This window comes from Bombus affinis, chromosome 10 (assembly GCF_024516045.1).
Source record: "Bombus affinis isolate iyBomAffi1 chromosome 10, iyBomAffi1.2, whole genome shotgun sequence".
NCBI classification, from domain to species: Eukaryota; Metazoa; Arthropoda; class Insecta; order Hymenoptera; family Apidae; genus Bombus; species Bombus affinis.
Window position 1 is genome coordinate 11,457,702 of NC_066353.1, and position 12,875 is coordinate 11,470,576.

Here is a 12,875-nt window from a genome sequence, read left to right on the forward strand (position 1 = left end):
ATCTACTCGGTTTACAATAAACTACAGCTAGAAGCTGCTGTTGCTGCGAGATAGAACGATACATGGCGTTCGCGTGGAAATTATGCGCGCCGGGTTGCCTCGTCTCGCGTGTGCAGCGCACTATGGCAAGAGTTTGGAAGAAAGGTCTAACTTTCTACATTTTGAGCTTCCACGATGATGCGATCACGTGTTTGCCAGTTGTTTGATTCGAACACGTCGGAATATCCGCGAGATGTTGGAACTGATTTACGCGCTGTATCGACGTAGGCTGAGCTTTTCGTCTTGCGGTATGTACACGTCACTTGTACGATGAAACCACTGCGCGTTCGTTGGATAGGTCGTGGTGATAATGCAACTGCTGGTGCATATAAGACTTTTGTCTTCATTCGGGTTGCCTTCTTCCCAGTTAGGAATTGCGAAGAAAAAATCGGTCTACAGAAAGAACGACGTAGCAGTGGAAAAAGATCGTCGCATGGAGGCCCCTTGTGTCCTTGTTTAGAAAACGCATGCACAATCGTACAGCGAATACAGGTTGAATAAAGAAGAATAACATCTTTCTTGTTTAAGACCTAATTTTCGAGAACAGTTAGTTTGTAGATCGATCAGGTACGCGTGTACTAATTGTACGTGTTGAAGTGGGTTGCACTTCTAGGAAAACTCTACATCTTCTTTAGCGTTTAGTTTTTGGCACAACGATTCTCTTTGCAGTGGCTTCTTTGGTTTCTATTAAAGATCGTCGACATACAGATAATGTCGACGATAAAGTGCAAATGCCGATAAACCGAAAGGGTCGGGAAACTTCAATAGATTTGACGGCCATCAATATATTTCGGCACCACAGCCGTTGATGTTCAGTTAGCCACCAGAAAGTCAAAAGTTGTTAATCGAGAGTTGTCATGTCACACTACCGCATTAAGTTCACGTTAAATAATCATCGTTTTTTGTTTAATCCACTGTGATAAATCCATCTATCAATACATTATCGTGTAAACTAGAAACCATTGGAGATCTTAATTTCTAATATTTCTGAATAAAGAATGTCTATAATATATTCATCCACTCGTTCGCTCTCTCTATTCCGAGATATATAAAACCTCAACAGTAAGATTTGTTATCATTGTCTTATTTGCGCCAGTGCGCGCATTTGGAATGGTTTCAGAAATAACGATAGCGCTGCTACTTGAAAAAAAATCATTTCATTAACGTAACAACGTGTTCCATACGTGGACCACGTTGCTGCGTGCATAGCTCTGCTCTAATTAAACGAAGTTATTTAAAATGTTTAATTAAATTATTATCAACGCGAGTAGAAAGAGAAGTCCGGATGCTCCGTCTATCTCGCTTACTCTATGGTGCTAACGGTAAGAGTACTCTTTCATCGCGAAGTAACGCGCGGCTGTCTACGAAACAGCGGCGAACCGTTTACGCGTTTTCGCCGTGACGTTTTTGACGTTAACCAGCAACGAAGACGTACGTGGCAGATACAGACAAAGCGTTTTCCTCATCGCTCGGCATTTTGATAATGAGACAAAATGTACCTTACTGAACGCTTCGTGCACTGAAAACCGGCGTAGACGTATCATCACGTCTAATAGACGACGCTTACGCTTCCGCGAATTAAGTCGCTTCGCGGACAATGGGCTTTAGTAGTCTGTAGTCTATCGAGCGCGTGAGAACTGTGAAAGCAAGCGTAAATGTTGCATTGCATGGGAGATCCTCCCGTCCGAAAACCGTAGCTCAGAGGAACAAAACGCAACGTACCAATAATACGATTAAAACTCGAGGAGGAATTACAAGAGCGTTAATTCCGGTTTGATCGTGTACAGTTACGTATAAACGTGTGAACGTATGCGCGTGTGCGAGTGCGTACGCTCGAAACTGCTACCTAGAGATCGCGATCTTTGGTCCAAAATTAATACGAAATAATCGACGATTCGAGTCGCGGCTCTGTATCGCGCGTGTCGCCTTATAATTCACGCGTTCTTCTTTTTCTCGCGCGACTATAAAAGAAGCGAAGCCGAACGAGCGACAGAATCTGCCTTGCTGAGTATATATTTTCAAATACGTGTTCCTTTTACGGTGCGGGAGGTGCGAGAAGTTGGAGCGTCCGTTGAAACGAAATAGATCGTAATGGCAAAATCGAGCGACAATCGAGGGTCGAATTTCGACGAACATTCGCAGTATGGAACGTTAAAGCGGCGTAGACGATTTACGAGACGTCAGTTCCGAGGTCGATTCGCTTTTCGATCTTCGCCGTGATTCGGCGTTCAAGAAGAAAAACCAATGGAATTGTCCGCTTAATTTAATCTGCTCGCTGCACGGGAAGAGAGAAAAGGGCTATCAGTTGCACGCTATCAAAGGCGAGGATGGATATCGCGGTCAAAATAGCTTCACGCTGACGAGTCTGGGTCGCGTACGATCAACCACTTTCGTGAAATATCGCTGCGAGGTTTGATATCGTTTGCCATCTCTCGCTATGCAAAATCCACCATTTTCTCTCATTGGCGAAATAAATTTGCTGGAATACGCGTTCTTGCTTGACATCTGAATTACTAATTACGAAAAAGCAACAAATCACGAATCTTGTTTCGATATCAACGATGGAAATTTATTCCGAATAAAATAATCGCACGCTCAAACATTCAAACGACACGATTTGCTTCTAGCAAGAACATTTTCAGAGAGGAAATCGCACAGTTTGTTGTCGATAGATAGAAATTTTACTGAAACCCTTGGAATTAGTTTCGAGGATTCTTTATTTCCTGCCAGATTTTCAAGATTTCGCTCTCGGTGCCATTTTCATAAACCTCGAGGGGAACAAAACACGGAAAAACGTGTTCTCCACGACGAAGGATTCTATTTTAAAACCTGTTCTCGCCGCGTGCTGGCAAAATGAAATTGTACAGCCTTGTTTTCGAGAATATGGCCATGTTCTTGGGTCGTTTCGACTCCTTTGCGACGAGATCATCGCGATCGTATCTTTCCTGCTGCTATCTTTCCGTCAGTATCGCGCCTTTACCATCGTCGTTCCGATCTTTCGTTCGATCCAACTTTCGCGAACAACCGTGCAGCAGTTAGAAAATCCTCAACCGTGAAAAATGCTTCACCGATACCTTCTCGCGATACCTTTAAACAGGTTTTTCGTTTCTCGGAAGATAGTCTGCAGTCTGCAAAGAATATATCGCCACGTTGCTTCGAATCTTTGCCGGTTAAAAACTGGGAAAAGCTCAAACGCGTATTGGCGAACTTTTGAAAGCAGCAAACGTAAAGAATGAAACATAATCGTTCGTTAGATAGGAGCGACGAGTTAATCGATTTCCTGTCACCAAGTGTAATATCGGTGAAATATCGAGCCTCGTTCAACAGCATTTCAAGTTTCAAGTACAATTTCCACCCTTTGTACGAATACCAATTCAATCGTGGCGCTTTTCGTTCGCGCTTTTCTCCCTTTCAACGCGTTTCGATTGTCGAAACAAATTTCTATAAACGTGGCCCAAGTACCCTCTCTTTATAGAGAGAGAAAGAGAGAGTTTGCAAGAGAACCGTGGTTCGTCGAAGAGATATTAATTAGTACATTTTCCTACGATCTACATACCATTGCTACAAATCGGAATATTTAACCCACATTTTGTATTCTTTAGTTGACGTTTGAATCTTCGAACGTGTTAAGAAATTAGCTCTTACGCGTCCTTTCCTTATCCAGTGAAACGCGACTGTTGCAATTAAAACGGGCATTTGGTTTATGCAAACGACACGGCGAAGAACGAAGGGAATTTTCAGATTACCAGCCGCGATATTTAACGATGGAGCTAAAGTTCGCAGCGAATTCTTTCGCGTATTTTCTCTCCATTGTGCGAATTCCCATAAAACCGTATGAAAAAAGATTAATAATGGATAACAATGACAAAGGAACGAGAATGGAAGCGCGGCGAAGAATAACTACGTTCTACAATACCATCCATCAACCTTGTTCCCTGGAATTCGCACATCGTTTTGTCAATCCGGTACTTTTTCCCAAATTCCATTCTGCATCCCCGACGAATCGTTGTGACCAAGCTAAAAAGCTTTTTATTCGATTATTTTTATCCAGCTGGACAAAAGACGCGTTTCGTTTCAAAAACTACCGCCGCGGTATTGAGAATCTGCGACTTACAGTCGGTCGAGATTCCATAATCGCATAGACAAGATTAATTCTCCGTTTGTCTGCGCCATTTAGGGTTGTTGACCTCAAAGGATCAACGCACGTAGGATACCTGTTCCAGCGCGACCCTTGCAGCCTTCCCTCCTTAGAGGTTTGCGAATTACCATCAAGCTGTCTGGTATCCCTGAGCAGACCAAAAGATCGGCGTTGTATAGCCCCGGAGTGAGAAGATCCTCTGAAAGGACTGACGTTTGAAAGCAGCGTACGGTGTCAAACGAGGCGCCAACGTGCACCCGATCCCATCGTTAAGCGACAGAGGCGCGATCGTTATGGATTCCGCAAACGACATCGGGCTAATGTTCTACGTTCCGGCTGTCTGCCTTCTTTTTTATTCGTTCGACGAGTCTTTCCACCTTATTCCGTCTCCTTCGTTCCAATTCTTTTTCATTTTATTTCCATACGGGAGGAATCCACGTCGTGCTTCCGATTCCAAAGGGATTAACGAACTCTCGATCGACGCTAGAGAATGCGGCCAGAAGATTCTAACGGCGATTCGGTAGAATTATTCCGGAATTTATTTCGAAATTTGACGTGCACCAGAGCGATAAACGCGGTGGTGCGCAAATAATTTTGGTAGCCATCGTACATTCGCACGCGGATCGATTCACCATGAAAATTGTACGAAGATAACAAGGTACGTCGGCTGCCTCCCTCGAAGCGTAGCTTCTCTTTAAAAGAGTGCGAGACAAGTTTGCGGCAGTTCCCAGAACACTGTTCAAAGGTTACGTAATAGCTGGCGAAGTGGAGCGTGTAGTTCACGATGTACATTCGCAGAGCCGGGAAACTTTTCGGACGGCGCAAAGTATACGCGGCAATTCGCGTGACAGATATTATCCACGTGGGTGAAGGAGAATTGAAATTGGTGGTGGATGCCGGTGCTGGAAGCCCATAAAATTTCTCTTACTCGCCGGGGCGGCTGAGAATTTCGCGTAATTTTCCGTGGCGTAATGAGAAAATTACCCAAGCGGGATAACTCGATGAATCCGGAACACCTTTTCGAGCTCGCCATCTTGCTACGGCTGTTCGACGAGTATTAGCATCGCGCAGCCAGGAAATCGAACTTTCGATAAGCTATAACCGAGGTCTATCCACTCGACCGCTCACGAAATCGAACCGTTACGCGAATCCTGGGATCGATTGATTGAAATCGATCGACCGGCTACACAAAACGACGCGGGCTAAAATTTTCATGCGAATCGAGTTACGTCAACTTTTGTTCCTGCGGGTAAACGATCTTTCATCGACTATTAACGCTTATTATTTAACGATATCATTTACGCGATACGTTTCTTACTCCGCTTCTTTGCTACTCTTCAAATTTCCAACGACTTAAGGCACTGTGCTTTTATACGTAAGACAAAGAAAAAGAAAATTGCGAGTGTTTTCACGCGATGTCTTCTTTTCTCTCGTTTAGCTAGTAATAAGGCGAATAAATGAAAAATTGAAATGGAATGTAGAGAAACGTAGGAAAACGGTAAGAATTGCTTGTTTAGACGTTTTGAGTAAAAATTGACGGTAAAGTTGTTTTGTTTGCAAGTTGCGATAATGAAAAGCATTGCTGCTGTTTTTCTTCTTTATATTTCTTTAAAATTTCTTTAAAATTACGTCGAATTTAAAGCGTTAACCGGTTAGCTGTCGCGACCTCTTTGAAAACATTGAACAGCGTGTACGTAAAATGTGCCGCAAAAAGTAAACGACGACGAGCATACTCGTCAAGCACAGAGTATGGCTGTAGTAATATAGAATTAATTTTTAACGAAATGACTGTTTTACTTTTTAATTTCATTACGGACAGGGCTAATCGTAACGAGAGAAATATTGTCATTTCTTCGTGACGAGTATACTCGTCAAAAACAACTGACTGGTTAACGCACCAACGATACGTTTATCGTTCAGAGAACCGTAGCGATTCGCGAAATCACCTACGTACATCTATCGTAGAAAATTTTTATGATAATATTATATGCGCTGTACGAAACTTTCTGAAATACCATTAGCGTTATAACGAGGTACCATTATTTCGGCCGCTGATAAAGCTTCGAATAAATTTGACGACATACGTAATATCGGGATTTGCCAGACATTTATCGCGAACGTAGGTTTAGTAGAGGTCGCAAAAAATTTTTTATTAAACTATAAAAATTATCTGAAATCGCACGACGACTGATTCGTGCCATACCTTGCATGCTCGTAAAAGGGTTTTACAGCAAATGGTCAACGTTAGGATCACCGACGAATATCAAAGAAGGAAAGTTATTCGAATTTTTAAAATTGCACCCTTGTACAACGTAAAATTATAAATTGGCTGTTTAATCTGTTCGGCGGTTTGTACGTTAAGCGTCTTCGTAAATTTTTATTCGTAAGAAATAACGATAGTCCGAGCAGCTGGTACAAGTAAACGTTCGCGCCAGACAAAAGGTTTTTCGTTTGCGTTGTTGGCGACGATTTCAACCCTCTTTGCGGACTTTCGTCGCTTTAATCCCTCTGTTCGAGACTCGACGACGAGGTCGCGTCGGATGGTTTAACAACGTCAAATTACAGAGACGTGGAAGGGCGTTCGAACGACAATTACAGGCCTCTGTGGCGCGAGGTGAAGCACGTCGACAATTTCGTGCTCTTTCGACGTGGCCGCGACATAAAACTCGTCGAATTGCGTGAAATTACAAGCGCGCTGCTCTATAGCAGGACTGGTCGAAGTTTGTCGTGTGTTTGCACCGTCGGCGCTCGTATATTCCGGCTTTTTGTTTATCCGCCATGTGAAATCCGTTTGCGATAAACTACGCAGCAAATACGTGGCGCGGCCGAGTAGAAATAAAGGCTGTATAACAGCGTTCGTAGCCGGGCTATCGCGTGTTTGTTCCTTCGAGAAGTTTCGCAATTGAAAATAAGCGAACCGTATACGCGCACGTGTTTGGAAAATGTTTCGCGCAACTGAAGCAAGTTTGTCAATGTTGAGAATTTTGGATCTTAATAGCCGAAATAATGGTATAGGAACACTAAATTTACACTTGGAATCTATATTATAATAGTTATATATTTACTTGATGAACGATTTCAAAGATATTCATCGATACACACTTGCACGCGTCTCGGCACTTTCTTACCAGGCTGTTGACTGAACAGTTTTACATTCCTTCGTTTTCGAGAAGCCGCGCACACACATACATCCACATACTGATATTCACATACGAGTATCACTACCACGCAGCTAACCTAATCTAGCACATACAATTATACATATGTCAATAATAAAAAAAGGCGAAGAAAGATTCACGGAGCTGTTGTTTTTGTAATATTCGTATGTGTAATCTCTCCTCAACTTCTCTCTATACGTAATTTATCTTTCCCAACACTCGCGGGATTAAGTTATTTCGGATTCTAACGGATGTATAGTGTTTCCACGCGAAGTGCACGTTTCCATGTAACATCCGAGTACGGGATTGTTGTGACCAGAATTCTACAGTTAGCTTGCGACCTAGTTTGGTCAGAGCCACTCAACGATACCTTAGTATCGTGATAGTAGCCATCCAGACACGTAGCAATCTAGAACGTATAAAATACGTAATAGATAAGTCCGAGTCTGATGAAAAATTCATTTTTATTTACAACGAAACATGGTATTGTGGTTTATAATTGGCGGAAGAATTATTGTGCAGAAGCTACGAATTAAGCGAAATATCAAGGCACTGTTTCTCATGACTTATATCTTATATCGTTGAAAACCTAAGAACGAATAAATATACAAGATATATCGAAGAATATAGAAGATTAAAAAGGGGAAAAAAAAGAATGGTACAAACGTATGAAATGAAAATCAACGTTTATACCTGAAGAAGTTTTTCCTCGTCGAAATTTCTCATCGAAATCACGAGATGTTATTCCTATTCTTCACTGTCGTACGACCAATAGCTGGAAGATAATAGAACAGATCCGCCTGTACGCAGACATGTAGAATAAGACGTAACCAGTGGAGCAAGTAGAATAGGTTCTCGCTTGGTCAGACAAGACAAGAGACGCGTCGGTTGTGGTTCGTCGAACAAGTAGAATAGCAATTCTAACTAGTCAGACGAGTGGAACAGTCGTCATTTCCATCGAAGCAAGGAAAGTGGGCACATTTGAGAACAGGATAAGGATAAATCCCAACGTTCTTCGTGGTTAACAGAGTGAAAGTCTCTTGGAACATTTTTAACTCTCGTTTCCTAATGGCAATCGTTATAAAATTTTGCGAATATTGCAAGGAATTTTTATATTTGCAAACCATTTTTTACTTTACAAATGGCTTTCAGATTTCGGATACGTACACGTGTGAACATCGAATATGTACAGTGTCGTATATTTTTACGGTAAATCGATGGAACGGCTTTTGTTTGATTTTTAGCGATATGTCGGTCATTACAAAACAATGTGCCGTTCGAAACGAAGCATCGAGCGTAACGGTGCCTTTTAGTGCATAACGCGATATGTTAATGGAATTTTATTTCCATTACGTTCGCCGTGACAACGTTCGTATGTTATTAAACGGGCAGAAGCGAAGGTTTTCGACAAAATCAAGAGGCCGTGAAAACTGTTATAAAACATTATGACACGCTATAGGTATTACGACACTGAAAGATATAAAGTTCTCGTATATTTTCAAGTTGAGAAATAGAAAGAACAGAGAGAAAGTTGTAAAAGTGCTATCTCAGGCAGGCATTGGCTCATTCTTATTTAAACGCTGGGACGAGCAGGCAGGTCTAATGGTTTTCCTTCCCTTCTCTCGTTCCTTCCTCTCTCCATTCCTCTGTTCATCTTTCTCTTTCCCTTGTCCTTTTTTTCTTTTCTGTTTGCTTTCTTTCTTTCGCGCTGTATCTCTTAATCCCCCACCAGATCCTGCTTCATGCTGTGGCAGATAACATTAACAGAAGTAACAAAAATAACGCAACTAATATAATTATCATGTTCTCTCGATTCCGTAAATCGCACAACGCTCGTCCCGCGCTATTGTACCAGCCACGCATCCACGAATCGACGCAAAGTAAGCGTTATCAAAGCCATTATCGAAGAACTTGTTACATTCATTTTATCGCGCTCTTATTCCCTTTCCTTTGGTACTTGTTTGCTGCACAGGATCGTTCAAAGGCTGCGACAAAGCGGATTATATTCACCAGAGATTGTATTCTGCAACGTCGTTCGACGTTTCTCCGCGAATTACGGCGGCCTTTTCAATGCTGAATTTACTTGCGACGTACTTCCGGGGGACATCCAGAGATCGTTTTGCTCGCGGAAACAACGAGTCTCTTTCGTCTGTTCGCGTCTTGACTCGCGTCTAACCGACAGAACGGTTTGAAGAATCGCGTGCAAAACGGTGGTCGACGGCCGCTAATTCCACTTCATTCAGTCCTTTCAACGTTTAATCGCAAATTCCCGAGTTCCGGCCGGCCAGCCGTCACATAACCAACTAAACTAGTTTTAATAGTTCGCAATTAAGAAATTGTTTTCCGGTGGCCGTGGTATTTCAGGTCACGTTCGTATAATCGCGACGACATTCATTGGTCCGCGAATTAACCAAAGCGCGGTGTTACGACGGCGATCGCGCGAGGAAAACCGGCAAGCTGGCTATGTCGGTACAATGCAGTTTCAAACAGACACGAACACGTAATATTTCGTAAGCGGCTGCATCGCGTCTCTCGCATTCCAATTATTCAACTTGTGCGAGTTAACGTCGTTGGAGAAGACGTCGCCGAATTATCGGATGGAATAACGCTGGTCGTGTGACTCGAATCTCTGCACTCTGAGAGTCTCGTGCTTCCGCAGTCCTCCTATTTCGATGTACTCTTTTATATTTCTTTTTCTATTTACCAAGGCTTCTCGACGAGAGACACGTTACTATCTTTTCATCGCTTCAATCGTTTAACTATTGGTAGATTTTCATAAACGGTTCCCTTCGAATGTGAAAATACGACAAAGCTAGATACGATATGACGTTATCGATGTAACACGTGTCGTTAAGCGCAGTCGCGTTTTCCGAAATTTACGAATTTTCGTACTCAAAGTCTTGGAAGTTTCATTGGAAATAAATAGAAACGAAACGATGTCGGTACCAGCATTGTAGGTTTGAACAATAAATAACGAAAGGAGTTTTGGTTTATAGTTAAAGTTCGTTTTACGAGGCTCTGGAAAATTTCATCTGCCTCCTACACAGCTTATTTAATGCGTGTAGCAAATTGCCCCTGTAGATTCTTGAGTGTCAGCGAGCGTAGGCAGTGACGCTTTTGAAACGGATAGTCGAAGGGGATGTGTAATTAAATTCAATGGTTTCGGTTTTGTAACTTTCTCTGCTCCCACGTAACAGTTACGGTTCATTGGCGATCGAATTTCCGAGGCTAAAAGTAATTTCTTGCGAGCGCGAAGCCCACATCTTCGGCCAGAGTTCATTGACGTTAATCGAAAGATCGAACGCGATTTATTAAATTCATAAGAGTTTATCCTCAAGCTATCGGGAACCAACATCGCGTTAACCCTTTGAATTCTTATTCTTATATCTGAGGAACTCCTTTGTCGAGTCCCACTCGACATTCTTTCAGTCCCATTTTTTTTTTTTTGTGAAACGTGCGAAAGAAAACCAGGATTGCACCCTGGAAATTGTTTGAAGATATATCATGCACTTAAAAATTACAAAATACAAGAATAGCGTGAATAAAACTGGTATTTAAATGAATTTCTTTCTTCCTTTATTTATTTCAATTGTCTTATTTCTTAGTTAAAGTAAATTTCAAATAAAACACATAAAAACGTTGGCAGCTGCTGGTAACGAAATTGAAATGAAATTCGGAGTGCAAAGGGTTAACTTGGCGTTTCGTTTGTAACCATTGATCGGTCAATTTACGTCATTTTTTTGTTTTTGTTTTTCCATATTTTGATTTTGATTAATTTTGTAAAGTTCGAAGAAGCTCGGGTACCTGTATCGCAATGGCAAATTTCACTTTTCCCGATAGTATTGTAACGCGAGCTACTGTGAAATATTTACCAATTTGCAAATGGAATGGATTTTCCGTACTTCGACAAAGGAACGTGTCAATTGTTTTATTTACGTGTTCGCGTAACTTCTACGCATTATCTGGCTGCATTGTTTCTCTGTCCGGGTTACACCAATGGCGGAGACGCAGTTTAGTACTTTTAATATTCACGATGGGGCGTATGCTGGCTGCTGAAACGGGCAAAACTCTCATAGAAAGAAGACCAAGGAGAAAACACCTCACTGACCTCACTAAAGAAATAAAATAGTCAAACTCGAAGATGGTATCCCGCTGGGGGTAGCCACCCACGTGTTACTTAGCGATTAAATTAGACAAATTTACCAAATGTCCAGCTGGACAGATTGTAAAGTGCAAATTAAATAATAAAAAGGACTTAAAAATATCAACGGTCAAAGAAGAAATCGGCAGATACGCAGAAATACAAGAAAAGAACGGCAACACATCCAAACCAACTGGTTGCTGAAGCGAGCAAAACTCTTATAGAAAGAAGACTAAGGAGAAAACACCCCACTGACCTCACTAAAGAAATAAAATAGTCAAACTCGAAGATGGTATCCCGCTGGGGATAGCCACCCACGTGTTACTTAGCGATTAAATTAGACAAATTTACCAAATGTCCAGCTGGACAAATCGTAAAGTGCAAGTTAAATAATAAGAAAAAAATGATGTAGCGTGTGGATAAAATACGCGTTACTTACGATCGGTGAAAATTTAATAAACGCGTTGCTCTTGAACGACGATGTTTCAATATTTTGCTCATTTCTTTCGATTCATCTTGAATATTAGGGGAGAGGGATCGGCAAGTTCGGAATGGAAATGTCAGACTACGAATCAAGGTAGACAGTACGTGTCAAAATTGAAGTCTGTTAACGAGTTTCCTATTCGAGTACACAGCAGCGTGGCCTGTAGCTTCAGGTACTCCGATATTCGTGATTGTAATTCAAGCTAAGTTGAGGCTATCTCGATTTCCAGCCAGGCGTTAGAATTTAGTCCCTTATAATTAATTACAGAGATTTCGAGAGATCAAACAGTTCTCAAGATTGCGAATCAGCGTTCCACACTCTGGATCGACGTTAGGGATTTAGACGTTGCGCAGCTGTTACGATACGATCACGATTCTAACGCGAATTCCAACATCACGGAGATTTCGTAACTTGAAACTAGAAAAAGAAGGAAGAAGAACGCTTTTTCTGTAATTTTATCAAATTTCCGATAAAAATACAGAAAAGTACGATTTATGTTTAATCGCGTAACTCGTATCCTCGCCCGTGCGAACTTAACTCGTTGTGGGAATCACATTCGCGATAAATCAATTAAGTTTAAGCATTGACCCACTCAGGGGCGGAAAATATTTTCGCAAATAATAGCCGGAGCGCAAATTGGAAATTTCTAAAAATTTATTTATTTTCTAGCGCGCACATCGAAAACAATAATATATTTGATTAAATTTCGGGCGAATAAATTTTATTGGAAAATAATTCCGTGATACCATTGACCTCAATTACGAGATTGCAACGGTCAAAGTTTGTGAACGTAACAACGACACCTGTATCCGTGAAATTTACGGTCAGATTATTCAAAATTCCGTATCTACGATTAATTACCGTTCACACAGTGTCGTAGTTTAAATACTGCCGCTTAAACACTGACACCGGCTA

The 12,875-nt window shown here is 41.6% G+C and overlaps 1 protein-coding gene and 1 long non-coding RNA gene across 4 annotated transcripts in view; one reads left to right on the plus strand and one right to left on the minus strand.

Moving 5' to 3' along the window:
* LOC126921311 (chondroadherin-like protein) overlaps positions 1–12,875 on the minus strand; it is a 168,336-nt gene that overhangs the window by 51,390 nt on the left and 104,071 nt on the right. The gene's annotated exons all lie outside the window — the stretch shown is intronic.
* LOC126921329 (uncharacterized) lies at positions 1,608–11,951 on the plus strand. The gene is made up of 2 exons (XR_007712292.1): positions 1,608–11,565; positions 11,862–11,951. It is a non-coding gene; the product is annotated as an uncharacterized LOC126921329 (long non-coding RNA).